Source organism: Pteropus alecto, unplaced genomic scaffold (genome assembly GCF_000325575.1).
Source record: "Pteropus alecto unplaced genomic scaffold, ASM32557v1 scaffold22, whole genome shotgun sequence".
NCBI lineage: Eukaryota > Metazoa > Chordata > Mammalia > Chiroptera > Pteropodidae > Pteropus > Pteropus alecto.
In genome coordinates, this window is record NW_006434839.1 from 19,343,063 (window position 1) to 19,356,819 (window position 13,757).

At 33.0% G+C, this 13,757-nt stretch overlaps 1 long non-coding RNA gene across 1 annotated transcript in view; it reads left to right on the forward strand.

Annotated features, from left to right (window-relative positions):
• Nucleotides 1-9,664, forward strand: part of LOC112478703 — a 22,837-nt gene extending 13,173 nt beyond the window's left edge. Inside the window, exons 3-4 of the long non-coding RNA XR_003045950.1 lie at nt 3,400-3,455; nt 7,938-9,664. This is a non-coding gene — a long non-coding RNA (uncharacterized LOC112478703). The remainder of the gene's footprint in view (nt 1-3,399; nt 3,456-7,937) is intronic.
• Nucleotides 9,665-13,757: the final 4,093 nt, after the last annotated feature.

A 13,757-nucleotide genomic window follows, 5' to 3' on the forward strand; every position in this document is an offset into this window, starting at 1 on the left:
CTCTGAAGTACCTCAGAAAACACTGGACTAAAAGAGTAGAAAGAAATACATATACGTGGCATGATTTGGGAGAATAGATTAAATGGAAGATGGAATCCATATGGAAAAAATTTAGACATATTTTTAGTTTTTTTAAAAGTAACAGCTTTATTGAGCTATAATTCACATACTGTACAATTTACAAATTTAAAGTTTATAATTCAGTGTTTTTGGTATAGTCACAGAATTGTGCAACCATTACCACAATCAATTTTAGATCATTTTCATCACTCCCCCAAAAAACTCTTTACACATTAGCTATTATCCCCCAACCCCTTTATCTCCCCAGCCCCAGGCAACCACTGGTCTACTTTCTGTCTCTGTAGATTTGCCTGTTTGGGGTATTTCATATAAATGAATTCATACAATCTGTGATTTTTTTTCTTGTTGTTGTTACTGGTATCTTTTACTTAGCATAATATTTCCAAGGTTATCCATATTGCATCATAAACCAATCAGTACTTTATTCCTTTTTATTGTTGAATAATACTCCTTTTAAATAATGTTATCTATTTATCAGTTGGTGGACATTTGGGTTATTTCCACTTTTTGGTTATAATAAATAATGCTGCTATAAACATTTGCGTATAGGTTTTTGCAGAGATGTGTTTTCATTTCTCTTGCATATATACCTAGGAGTGGAATTGCTGGGTCATATTCTAAGTCTATGTTTGGTCTTTTGAGGAGCTGCCAAACTTTTTTGAAGTGGATGCACCATTTTACATTCCCTTCAGCAGTGTATGAGTCTTCTAGTTTTTCCTCATTAACACTTATTATTTATCTTTTTGAATATAGTCATCTTTGTGGATTGTAAGTGCTCATTGTCTTACTCCTTTTTGGCTGCTATTGCAAAATGCCAGAGATTGGGTGGCTTATGAAACATTTATTTTTCACATTTCTAGAGGCTGAAAAGTCCAGAATCATGGCTCCAACAAATTTATTTTTCACTGAGGTCTTCCTGGATCATAGACAGCTGTGTTTTTGCTTTGTTCTCGTTTTGCTTTGTTTGGAAGGGGTTAGGGAGCTCTGTGGGGGTCACTTTTATAAGAACTAATCACATTCATGAGGGTGGAGCACTCATGGCCTAAGCATCTCCCAAAGCCCTACTTGATATCATATTGGGCATTAAGATTTCAATCTATGAATTTTCAGGGGACACAAACATTTAGAGCATAGCATTCATTAATTTGCATTTTTTATGACAGCTAATCATAGGCTTCATTTTTGTCCAGAATATTAACCAATATATATACCCTTCAGGGGCAATATTGGATTTCTAAAATACAAATTTGAATAATTTTATCCCAAAATATTTTCTCCTCTGTGAAAGTTCTTCATTCATATTCCATAATTATGTATTTCCTCTGGATTTGTCATGTAGCAGTTAAGTTATAGTGTATTTATTATATAGCATTAGATTGTATTGACTAACATTTTATTAAATTATAATATACTGTCTTATTAGTTACATCGTTTCTGGGGGCCGTATTATTTCCTCCAGGAAAACTGCAAATCTTGGAGGACAAAGTCTATGCCTCTTGTTTATTTTGAGAACTTTTAGGACCTAATACAAAGTTGAGCATGTAGTTTGGGCTCACTAGGAATTTTATTGACTAGTTCAGTTGATTGCTCATTTTTGCTAGGCTGGTTTAAATTAAGTCTTAAAGTTAAAAAGAAAATAACTGAACCAATATCCATAAAGAATGAACTTCATTAAGTATTGAGTAATTGGAATTTTGCCAAGTTAATTTTTCAAAATTCAGAGCTTAACAGAGCGTGATGATTATATAAAATATCTCTACAGTGGGGGTTTGGGATGATTCCTTGTGGAGAGGGGCTGTTGCACAGGGTTTCATAGAGTCAAGTGGGGAGTTTTTCTCTTCTTTCTCACTAGGACAAATAGAATCACATCCATGGTTATACTGGGGATATTCAGAGGCTTACCAAGGAGTATGTGAGCAAAAGTAGTTTTAAGGGTATTGGTTTTCATTTGTTCAACTTCCACATATCCTCTACCAAAATTAATTTGATTGATAACTCATCTGTCTTTTTTCTTTTCCACCTCCCCTTTCAAAATTGCTGCTTTTTCATTTTATACCAAAGAAATGCAGACCTGTCAATCATCATGCTGCTTGACTCTGTGCTGTAAAAACCTCCAGGGAAGAGAGAGTGAGTAAAGACAATTTCAAAATACTGGTGTCAACAAAGTCTTCTTCAATCAAGGGGCCATAGCCTTTCCTCTAATCCTTCTCATTAAGATAAACATTTCCAATACATTTTTTTTTGTTTAGTGATTACTCACGAAAATTTGTGAAATAATTATATTGTTTTGATCAATTATTTACTACTAATGCTTTTAATATAAATTATTATTTATTATTATGTAGTACTAATAATTGTAACAACACCTCACTCTAGAAGAAAACATAATTCTTAGATGTTTAAGATTACTGGCAATAAAAATAAGTTTTCATTTATAGACATGTTTTTGTAGCAAAAAGCATGATAAGATGATCAAAAGTACTTTTGCGCATAAAAATTACATTACTTTAAAATTATATTTTGTAGATACTGTAGAGGAAGTTACCTGTAATTATTATTTCAAGAAGGAAAAGGTCCAAGGCAAAATTCTGACAAGTAAAGTTTGTCATATATTTGCTCATATATTAATAAAATAGATGATGCTGGCATCAAATTGATGTGAAATTTATAGTCCATTTGTTGTATTTAAAACAGGAATGTTAGTACTTATAATATTTTAGAAATTACATTCTTTACAGCTATAGAAACTATGGTTAAGAAGATATTTTATATGTCAACCTAGAAATTCATGAGTGGTACATACTTTCCCCGAACTTTTTTAGGGGTATTGAGCAAAAAATAATAATATAGTCAAGAAATTGCTATGGTTCAAGATAGGGTACTTTCCAACAGCACGAGCTTCATTTTTGTAACTTATTTTCTTCTCTGATGCAGTCTATTATATTAATTCTTGTCCTGATTTAATATGAAAATCTTATGTCGGGGATGGGATGGGAAAATGAATAGAATAGCGTCTGTCCAGCTTCTACTTCTGGAAGTCATCTCAGAAGAAGGTCTTCAGTGATTCCAGTGAGATGTGAACCAAGCCTGCTTTACAAGACCTTCTGAGATGACCCTTGATCTTTGCCCTCTGAGTGATTTTCATCCTTTCTTATGGTGTTTTGGTCAAAATGTAAAGAGCATTTTAAAGTATTTTCAAGTTAAAAGAAAAATCTAGTTATGTCTAAATTATAGCAGGTCAAATTTCAGAAAAGTGGTTACATTTAAACATAAGAGTATTGCAAGTTGGTAAGTATATTGCAATGTTTGATTTGGCAGGGGAGAGGCAAAGCTTTAACCGAAGGTAGAATTTTCATCTTTTCAAGCCAAATATGGTAAGTTTTTAACTTTTGACAATGTCTATCCATATATAGATCTCTGTTTATAGTTTGACTGGATTTATCACTCACACAACTCAGTCTTGCATGTGGCAAAATGGGATTTTCCTGCCTTTGACCCTTTCTTGTGTTTTGGCACTTGCCCTGCTCCAAATGAGGTCTAGGTCCATGAAAAATTAAGCTAATACAAGGAGATCTTTGTCAAGATGGAGAAAAAAGACGAGGAATTGCTGTGGAGTTAGGGTCATGGGAGGAAGTGGGTGCAATCATTAAGAAGAATGTAGTGAGAGACTATTTCCAAGGATATGAGATGAGTAGGGGGAACCCCAACAACGATGGAGGCCACTGCCAAATACAGGCTTGAAGGACAGGGGAAGGGCTGGTAATCAGATCCAGAAGTCAGCTATTGGTGTAGCCTTTGGAAGATGAATACAGCTATTGGTGGTTTTTGAGGATTTAAACCCCAGATTCATTCTCCTACCATGCATTAATCTTCAGCAGGTGCTACGCACTGGTCAAAACCAGCTAGAGGACAGAGGGCAGGGCCACCCTAGATGCAGTGCATAAAGCCAGCTCTCTGGTGAAAAGAGCAGGGTAGGAAGGATGGAGAGTGTACTTAAAGAGCACTTGGAGGATATCCAGCATGGTGAGAATAACAATACACTAGAGCTGTTAGAGGTTGTCAGTGTAAGAGAAACTTGTATATTATAGCCGAATTGCTCCTACGTTTCTAAGGGAATTAAGAATCGTTATGAAATTATATTTGAGTGCACCCCCGCCCCTCACCCATTTATATGTTGAAGTCCTAACATCCAATAAGATGGTATTAGGAGTTGAGTTTAGATGAAGCCATGAAGGTGGAGCCCCCTTGATGAGATCAATGCCCTTATAAGAAGAAAAAGAGGTACAAGTATTTCCTCTTTGTGTTATGGGAGGATACAAAGAGAAGGCAGCCATCTGTAATCCAGGAAGAGGGCCCCCACCAAGAACCTAACCATGCTGGAACCCTGTTCTTGGACTTCCCAGCCTCCAAAGTGTAGGAAAGTGAATGTCTGTTGTTTAAGCTACCCAGTCTATGGTATTTTGTTGTGGTGGCCCAAGCTGACTAAGGCAAGGGGTCTGGAGGTCTTAAAGCTGTTCTCTGTACAACATACACATATTCCTTGTCTGAGAGCCAGGACCCTGCGGAAGTTACAGGGACAATAGGAACTTTTAACGCAGATGTAGTATGAACTGATAAGGGGACTGATAGAAAGGAAATGAACTTTTGTTTCATTCTCTGGGAACTCTGCTTTATCATGCAATAGTAACATTTTCCTTTCTCATAATGAATTCTTCCTCTCTGTATTTCCAGGCATTAGAAGCATAGTTACGAAAATTATATAAGTATATGTTGTATGTATGTATGTATATGTATATATGTACATATGTACACATTTACATATATGCATTTCTAAATGTTGATTATTAATTAATTTTACTGAATTTTAACTTAAGAATAAGTTTTACTCCAAAGTGTTTAAAACAGTTCCTATATCTATAGTACTTCAGTCTTAAGTCATAGTATCAAAACTATATATTTCAAAACTATATTTAAGTTGTTTGTTTCAGAACTTGTATAATTCTGTTAGATTAAACTTTTAACACTATTTATTCTAGTGTTACATTTACAAATAGATAATTTAAAAAGAAATAAGTAAAGAAATATTTCACTATATCATTGAAACAGGGTCAATGACAATATGATGAATTTATTTGTTCTTTAGGCAGTATTCCAAGTTATATTGTCAATGAGATGAGACCTACCTGGTTTAATCTAGCCAGATGATCATGAGAACTGGGGTAGAGAAACAGTGGATTAGTAAGGAAGAATAGTAATTTGGAAGCATGATTTAAGGAGAAGCCAGTCTTCTGGGGTTAAAATAAGTGAAATAGGGAGTGATTTGGAGGAGATGTATGCTTTCTGCTGATTGAAGTTAACTGAAAAATGAGGTACAGAATACACTTAATTATATAGAATTTGAATCTTCAGACTCTTTTTAGTGTGGCAAAATGATTGTGCATTTTAAAATGGTTGAATGGAATGTGCTGTATCAGAATCTGGAGAAAGGGCATCAAATAGAATTAAAAAGAGGAAAGATTACAAATCTATCCTAGTAGGATGAGAAAAGAGTTAAGTGGAGGCTAGATGAAGAAAGCCCTCAAAAGTTAAGGGAACTGTTTTGTCTTTTCTTTCTATTTTTTAAAGCCCTATTAGCGTTTGCTTGTACTTAATCAATTACTTTTTCTGAAAATTAATAACGATCTTATGTAGTTTCTTGACATATAAGCTTACCCCCTCCTTCAAAAAAAGAGTATCTTGAAGCTATTTGAAAATGCAAGTTTGATCACGTACTTCCGATTGTGACATTTATGTACTCTAGAGTTGTGATAAATGATTTTACAAGGCAAATTCATCTAATCATGCCCCAGAACAGGGAAATTCCTACTTGTATTCTTGTCCTCTCAATTCTTCAGTGATCTTAGATTAATTGTTTAATATCCTTTCTTGTTGTAAACTGATCTTATTAAATTATTTTGTTTTTTAGTATGAATGTACTGAGCTCACATTTTTTTATGACAAAATATATTATTATAAATTCTCATTTTCTTGATTTACTTAAGTCTGTGGGTGAAAAAATGACTATAACTTTTTTGGGGAGTTTCTATTTACCAAATCGTGGCTAATAGTAATATCATATTAACATTATGTATAAGTTTATATATGTGTGTATGTGTGTGTATTTCTTTGGAATAATACATTTATTATAAATGACTTTTAAATTAATTTAATTAATCTTTTAAAAAATTCTTATGGATTATAAATTTTCTGTAAGCAGTGTAAATACTTTGCAAAACAGATGTTAGATGTTCTTTTCCATATTTTACATGGTAGATTTTAGTATGTATCAACTTTAATTATTAGCAGTATAGAATTTGTTATGTGGTTCTCCACAAGTTATTTTCTCTGATGTATCGGCCACATTTTTGTTGTCTTCTAACTTGTGCAATCTGTAACCCATTATAATCATTTGTATTAAAATTACATTTTATTGAACATCTAAATTGCTTACTCTGAGTTTCTTAAAATGGTAATTATTTTTAAATATTTTAGAATCCTTGTGATTTTGACAATGTTAAAGGTATTTAAAGGAGAAAATGTATACATTCTGAAATGTATACATTTGATAGCCTCTGAAGTTTCAATGAGTGTTTAATGCTCTATAAAGAATATTTTTTCACTGTCTGGATTGGGATGCAGATATTTCTGAAATATAAAACATTCATATATCCCTTCAACTCCTCAATCAAAAGTCAAAACACACACACCTCAGTGTGTCTGCTTTGCATCCAAGTGCTGAGTTTGGTTGAAGGAAGTGGTCATAGGTCATAAGGAAAGCAGGAGGATGGAAGGGTGTCATGACATATCTTCCTAGCCTGGCTCTTTGGACTAGAATTAGGCCCTTGGGATCAGTAAGGAAAAGCTCAAAGTTGGACGAACTGTTTCATAAAAGAGTTTCTAAAATTTTGGATATTTTGGAACTACTTTGGGACCCATTCTCCTTGACTTTTTGTGAAATTCAGTCCTGCTCTGGCATCCCAAAGTTTAACAGCTTTAAGAACTTCAGGAATCAGCAGGTGGAACAGATTTTGGGTTGGTATGCATCATCAGTAGAAGCAATTTTAAGCTTCTTCAGTAAGGTTCAATGAAATAGAGGGAGAGAGGATGTTAGATGCTGCCAGATGACTATAGATAATGAAGATTGGTCAAATGAAAATATTGGTGGCCTCTATTTGGGAGTATTAGAAGTAATCAGAGAACACTTTTGAATAGGTTAACATTCTTAATGGAGCCATCATAATTTGGATAGGTATATATATACACTGGTGAAACAAAGTTATAATTCATTTGTGATAAAATAACACACATATGTGTGTATGTGCATATAACCTAAAATTATGACTTTCTTTGGAAGAATATGTTTATTATAAAAGGATTTAAATTAATTAAATTAGTCTTTAATGGTTATATTTGTTGTCTATAATGTATGGGAATTTAAAATTTAGTGTTTAGCAGAGGCGACTGTCTACAACCGGTTATAACATGATAGTAAATGTCTGTGTTAAAATTTTCAAGTTGTAATTACAACATATTGCTTCAGGTAGCAATTTCTGAAAGAAATTGCCACATAAACTCTACTTAGTCTGAGTCTATACTTACAATATGGTCCCACCGAGGAAAAATTCTGTACCAAGGCTATATTAAATAACCAAGTGTCTAAAACCAGCTCTAACCTCCCATAGTAAACAACTAGACAACTGAACAAAAGAGTGAAATAATTGTTTTTAGTGGCTGGAGAACAAGCAGCACAGGACTGCGATCCTTGTGAGAAAAGAAATAACTTATAAACTCTATGATCTTCTTGGCTTTTTACTCAGAATCAATTTCCAACTGTGGGCACAGAAGGGGAAACCCAAACAGATCCTGGAAGTATCGCTGACTTGAGAAGATGGAAATCAGAGTTTGGGGAGCCCAAGACAAGTTTGGAGGTTATCAGGTAGAGTTTTGGAAAGGAGGGTACTTTATAAGAAAAAAGCTCCATTAAGAACTAGGCTGCCCATAAATAGAAGAAAGCTTCACAAAGATGGACCAAAAATGACCATGTCACTGTAAATGAAAATATTCCCAGAGCTCATGAAGGGATGAAGACACTTGAGCTCTGACCATCCAGAATGGAGAGCTCTTGATGATCATCTGGGAAATTTGATGGAGAGCCCAGGAGTCCTGCCTTAGAAGCAAAAGTAAACTAACACTGAAGTGGAAGCTGTTTTAGATCCACCCTAACAAGATATATAAATAGACCTCAAAGATGATAAAACTGATCTGCAACTTATTTAACTCTGTAAAGGAAGAAAACAACATCTAAGCAACTAACAACATAAAATTCATAATATTCAGCATTCAATAAAAAAGTTAATAAACAAGCCAAGAAGAAGGAAAATGGAACTAATTACCAAGGAACAAATTAGTCAATAGGAAAAGCACAGAAATAACAATGTTGTTAGAATTAGCAAAGAGGTTAAAAACATGGAATATAGCAAGGGGAAAAACATAAACTATTAAAAAGAATCAAATGAAATTAGGAATACAAAATACAATATATGAAAATAAAGAAATGATAGCTCCAAATTTTCCAAATTTGATGAAAATTATAAGCCCACAGTTCCTAAAAGCACGAGACCCAAAGCAGGATGAACACACACATGCTAACACAGATATAACAAGGTTTACCATAATCAAATACCTAAAAACTACTGAAAAAGAATATTTTAAAAACAGCTAAAGAAAAAAGACATGATATACAGAGAAACAAAGACAAATTACAGGAGATTTCTTGTAATTTTATAAACCAGAGGACAGTAGAATGACATTTTCAAAGTACTAAACAAAAAAAGCTTTCAATCTAAAAGTCTAGAAACAGCAGCATTGCTCCTCAAAATAAAGCCAGATAAAGACATTTTTCAGAAAAAAATTTAAAAAATTTGTTGCCAGCAGACCTGAATTGCAATAAATGTTAAAGGAAGTTCTTCAAATGGCGAGGAAATGATACCAACTGGAAATATAGATCATTACAGAGAAAAGAAGAGCAGTAGTAGTAAAGCTAAATATATGCTCAAATACAAAGGTTTTCCCCTTGATTTTTAGTATCTTTTAAAAGTATTTAATTGCTTAAACAAAAATGATACAATGTATATTTTGAGTATAACATATGTAGAAGTAAAACGTATAACTACAATAGCACAAAGGAGAAGAGGGAGAAGCAAAAGAAGATACAAATGACCAATAAACACATGAAAATATGCTCAACATCATTAGTTATTAGGGAAATGCAAATTAAAACCATTATGAAACACTACCACATGTGTACTAGATTGTCTAAATTTAAAAAGATTGACTATACCAAGTGCTGGCCAGTATATAGAACAACTGAAAGTTTCATACATTGATTTGGGTGATATAAATGGTAAAATCACTTTGGAAAATAGTTTTAGAGATTCTTATAAAGTTAAACATACACTTACAACATGATTTAGAAATTCCACTCTTGGATTTTTACCCGAGAAAAATGGAAAGCGAAATGCACATAGACTTGTACATGAATGTTCACAGCACCTTTACTCATAATAGCCTGAAAATAACCCAGGTGTCCATCAAAAGGTGATGAATAAACAAATGATGGTATAGTTATAAATGGAATACTACTCATCAAAAAAAGGAATAAAAGTACTGGTACATGTAACAACATAGATGAATCTCAAAAAAATATTATGTTGGGTTAAAGGAACCAAATCCAAAGAATACACACTATGCGATTTCATTTCTATGAACCTAAAGAAAGGACACTAATTTAAAGTGACAGAATAAAAATCAATAGTTACCTGAGAATAAAATGCTGGGAGGTGGGAGGTGGCCAGGGTTCATAACTTGGGACACAAGGACTTTCAGAGGCAATGAACATACACTATATATTGACGACAGTATTTATATTGTAAATACGTTTGTCAAAACTCAGTGAAATGTGTATTTTAAATGGGTGCATTTTACATATATAAATTATACCTCAATAAAGTTGATTAAAATATGCCATCAATAAAACAGAAAGGAAAATAATTTACTTCTATTTGCCTGAAGAGTGGAAACATTTTGAAGAGTTCTGTGGTGTACTTGGCCAGGCCTGCTTTAAGCTTATTTACTACAGGAAAGTACAAAAATATGTAACTATGGCAAGAGAGTAATTGCGTCCATTCACTAATTTGTATCCTTAATTTTGTATATTCTATTAGTGCTTATTTCTGGTTTGAAGTAAAAGCATCCTTGAATTAATTTGGCATTGTCCTTCTTGCTCATTTTAGAAACAGATCCAGTTGAATAACTAAGTAATAAAATCTCAGAATGGTAAATACCTAGAAATTACTTTTCCCAGTATCTGAGGCCAAAGAAGATAAAATTACTGTCCAAAGTCACAAAGCTAGTGAAAGGCAAAGCCTTGATTTTTAAGCTGAAAATTCTGCTTTTAATTGTTATTAAATTTTATAATATAACCCTTTCTTCCTGCATCTTGTTACTCTGTCCTTGTCCATTCTGCTCTTGTATCTCCCTAGATAGGGGTTTCTTGCCTTCCTCATGCTCTTTTATCCTGTTCTTATATCTGTGCCTTTGTTCATATTACTCTTTCAGCTCGAATATCCTTTTGACTCTCAGCAAATTCAGATAATGAAGAAAAGTTGCCATACTGTTATACTACACTGTTTCTCTTTCTTAATAAAAAATATTTTATTATACTTAATGAAATGCATTCATCTATGTTATTTTAACCTAAATCTTTATATCCATCACTTGTGTTATGGACTGAATTGTGTTCCTCCAAAATGTGTATGTTAAAGCTCTAACCCTCAATGTGATTGTATTTGGAGATAGAAACTTGAAAGAGATGATTAAGGTTAAGCGAAGTCATCAGGGTGGGGCCCTAATCCAATAAGACTAGTGTCTTTATATGAAGAGGAAGAGACACCAGGAATGCACATGCATGGAGAAAAGTTCAGGTGAGGCCATCTACCAGCCAAGGAGAGAGGCCTCAGGAAAGATCAACCCTGCAAGGACCTTGATCTTTGTTTTCTAGCCTTCAGAACTGTGAAAAAATAAATTTCCTTTTAAGCTACCTAGACTGTGATATTTTATTCTGGCAGCCCTAGCACACTAATACAATTCTTTCTGAGTACTTTCTTAGAATTCATCTATTCCAAGAAAATATATCTAACCCATACTTAGTGTTTTCTCTACCTTTAGTATCTATTTTATAATTTATTATGTTTTATTTGCTTTAGCTTTTTTATAGGCAATAATGTCATAAACTATAAGAATGCTTTTATAATTCATTATTTAGTGTCCATAGGCACTTCTTTTGTAAACTGGAATTATTTGTTACTTTGACCTGAGGTTTATAAAGCCTGAGTATAGGCATTGCTTTATGATTGTAAGCTGTTTGAATTGTACAATTGATTTGCTTATCAAAGACTCATTCTCAGTCAATATATTTATAAAAAAATTGTCCAGTAAAACACAAGTTCTCAACAAATTATTATTTTTCATAGCACAATGGGAACCAGACCCTAATAAGTATATTCCCCCCTCTTTTAGATGTCCTTTATGTACAAATTATTTTAGAATTCTTTAGACATATAGGCATGCCTCATCTCCTGTGAAGGCATACAGTACATCTTTGATTCCTTTTGTATTATATTACTTATTGAAGGGAAAAAGGAAGGAAGAAGGGAAGGAGTATAGGAAGGAAGAAAGGGAGGAAGGAAAGAAGAAAAGAAGGAAATGATAGTTTTATACTCCAACGTTTTCTACATGTTCTTTATAAGTAGGGAAACCATTTCAAATCTAGGGTATGGATTAGTGAAAGACCCAGATAATGTGTATTATTAGATAGAGGGTGGGATGTTCAAATTCAGGATTGAGGGTGAGTGGGAGTAAAATAGTTCTGCATTAGGAAGGCTGAGGGAGAAAATTATTGAAGAAAAAGAGCATGAAGATGGAATGTGGCTAATTGGAGAAATTAAAGGGAAGAGGGGGAGGACAGGTGATTGGGGAAGGTCAAGGATTGAGTTTGAGAGAAGTACTAGGTGCTGATAAAGAGCATGGGAAAAGATATATGTCTAACAAGTAATATTTGAATTGTGCATTTCTCTATCTCTGAAATAATCACTAAAACATCATTATTGTCTAAAATTTTTGGACATATAAAGTTTTGTTAAATATTGAGGAAGAGAACATGAGGAAAACCTTCAGTGTTACATAAGTAGAAAGAATGCATAAATCTAGAAATCTCCACAGTGTTCCTGATTGTAATAAAAATCAAGAGCTATTTAAAATATTTAAAATAGCAACGTGAGAGTACTGTCATATACCATGCTACCTGATTCTTTGATTGTTGTTTAGCAAGATATTTGAAAGACTACCACATTAGAGCAAAACTCTGGGGTCGAATTTAAGTAAATAAAAAGAATGTCAAATAATTGTTAATCACCAACATGGAAACTGCTTTTAAATCAATTGAAGGACAGCGTACTTTATTGTTCCCACTCTAGTGGAAACGATTTTTATTAAATAAAGCTGAATTTACAGAAGTGTTCCAGAAAATGTATAATGTCTCAGAAGTATTTCACTTTATGAATATACCATAATTTGTTTATCCATTCACTTATTGAGAGAAACCTGGCTTATTTCCAGTATTTGATTGTTATGAATAAAATTTCTATGAACCTTCATGTATAAATCCTTTTGTGGATATATGTTTTCATTTTTCTTGTATAAATAGAGGAAGGAATAATAGGTCATATGGTAAATAGATGTTTGACTTTACATGAAAATGTAAAACTGTTTATTTGTATCATTTAATACTTCCAAAAACACTGCACAAAGTTCCAGTTGCTCCACATACTTGTCAACACTTGGCATTATGTCTTTTTAACAATAGCTGTTCCAGTGGGTGAGTGGTGATATCTCATTGTGGTTTTAATTTGTGTTCATAACTAATGGTTTTGAATATCTTCTAATGTCCTTATTAATAATTTATAATATTTTTTGATGAAGTATCTGCTCAGGACTTGTCATTTTTTAAAGTGTGTGTGTGTGTTTTGTCTTCTAATTATTAACATTTTAAAGTTCTTTGTAAAGTCTTGACACAACTTCCTTGTCAGATATGTGTACTGTATTTTCTCCTATGGCTTGTCATTTCATTTTCTTAATGACGCTATTCAGAGAGTAGAAGTTTCTAATTTTATCCAATTTATCAATTTTCTCTTATGGTTCATATCTTTGGTATCCTTCCTAAAAAAATCTTTGTTTACTACAAATGTACTCTGAATATATTCTTATTTATTTTCTCTTAGCTTTCATATTAAGTCCATGATCCATTTCACGTTAATTATTGTGTATGGTGTGAAATCAAGGCTCATATTTTTCCATGTACATATGTAATTGTTTTAGCAATATTTGTTGAGAAGAATTTCCTTTCATATTGAATTATCTTGGTGACTTTATTAAATAATATTTGCCCATTCCATGTGTGGTCTCTTTCTGAACACTTTTCTGTTCCTTTGATCTGTAGTATATCTTCACACTTCACTCTCTCAATGTAGTATTAAGTCTTGAAATCAAGTTATGTAAGTCCTCCAACTTTGTTCCTTCAC